Source organism: Camelina sativa, chromosome 1, assembly GCF_030686135.1.
Source record: "Camelina sativa cultivar CO46 ecotype springtype chromosome 1, ASM3068613v1".
NCBI lineage: Eukaryota > Viridiplantae > Streptophyta > Magnoliopsida > Brassicales > Brassicaceae > Camelina > Camelina sativa.
Genome location: NC_141880.1, coordinates 18,716,205 through 18,717,813, shown reverse-complemented (window position 1 = coordinate 18,717,813; position 1,609 = coordinate 18,716,205). Strand labels below are relative to the sequence as shown.

The following is a 1,609-nucleotide window of genomic DNA, read 5'->3' as shown; positions in this document are numbered from 1 at the left end:
TGAGCAAAGACCAAGGCACATTGGTGCAGGAGATGCACCCAATACCCACAACCAAAGGGCTGGAATTGTGCCACCTTCAGTAGCCAACAATAACTTTGAGATCAAGAGTGGATTGATCTCAATGATACAAGCAAACAAGTTTCATGGGTTGCCAATGGAGGATCCACTAGATCACCTTGATGAGTTTGACAGAATATGTGGACTCACTAAGATCAATGGAGTGAGTGAAGATGGATTCAAATTAAGACTCTTCCCATTTTCTCTTGGAGACAAAGCTCACCTTTGGGAGAAGACTCTTCCTACTGGAGCTATCACCACATGGGATGCATGCAAGAAAGCTTTTTTGGCCAAGTTCTTCTCCAATGCAAGGACTGCTAGGCTGAGGAATGAGATTTCTGGGTTTGCTCAAAGGAATAATGAGAGCTTTTGTGAAGCTTGGGAGAGGTTTAAAGGATTCCAAACTCAGTGTCCTCACCATGGCTTCAGCAATGAGTCACTTCTAAGCACCTTGTGTAGAGGAGTGCTTCCTAAGATAAGAATGCTTCTTGACACAGCCTCTAATGGCAATTTCCTCAACAAGAATGTGGAAGAAGGATGGGAATTAGTTGAGAATCTTGCTCAATCTGATGGCAATTATAATGAGGACTATGATAGGACCATAAGGAGCTCCTCAACTGATCAAGAGGACAAGTATAAGAAGGATTTGAAGATGGTCAATGAGAAGCTTGACAAGATCCTCCTCAGCCAATCCAAGTCCATTCACTTCATTGGTGAAGAGGAAGCTCCAGTTCAAGAGGGGGAGCCTGAATTTGCTGAGTTATGCTACATGTAGAACCAGGGAGGATTCAAAGGCTACAACCAAGGAGGTTTCAAGAACAACAATCTCTCTTATAGGAGCACCAATGTGGCCAACCCTCAAGACCAGGTCTATCCACCTCCTCAACCTAAACAACAACAAAACTACATCCCCAAGAAACAACACCAAGTGTTCCAGCCCCAATTGTGTCCCCCACCAGGGTTTCAGATTAACCAAGGCCAGGAACAAGACTTAAGAGCAATGATGCAACAGTTGTTGATTGGGCAAACACAAGGACAGATTGAGGAAGCCAAACAGTTTGCTGAGTTGAATCAAAGGCTCACATCACAGTACAATGATCTGAACTTGAAGTTTGAGGGCCTCAACTCCAGAATGAAGTATATGGAGAGTAACATTGCCTCTACTTCAGCTCCTAAACCCAACCAACTCCCTGGAAAAGCTGTTCAAAATCCAAGGGAGTTCACTGCAAAAGCCATTCATATCTCTGATGAGGAAGTCACTGAGGACAGTGAAATCCAAGTTTGGGGGAATTCATTAGTTACTGAAGCCCCAAGTGACGTTTGTGCAAAGCAACTGGAGTCCGTTATTGCACTCGACCAAGTACTCGAACAGCCACTCGATCGAGTGCATGCTCGAGTGGTCGATCGAGTTGCAGACTCAGAAGCTGTCAAGCCTGCTAAGTACATTCCTCCTGCTTACAAGCCACCTCTTCCATTCCCAGGACGTTTCAAAGCACAAAAGATTAAGGAGCTTAGGGAAATCATTGAGAGAAAGGAGATGATGGCTAAGCAA

The 1,609-nt window shown here is 44.6% G+C and overlaps 1 non-coding gene across 1 annotated transcript; it reads right to left on the bottom strand.

Moving 5' to 3' along the window:
• Positions 1-376: 376 nt before the first annotated feature.
• LOC147950106 (small nucleolar RNA R71) lies at positions 377-483 on the bottom strand. The gene has a single exon (XR_015565073.1). It is a non-coding gene; the product is annotated as a small nucleolar RNA R71 (small nucleolar RNA).
• Positions 484-1,609: the final 1,126 nt, after the last annotated feature.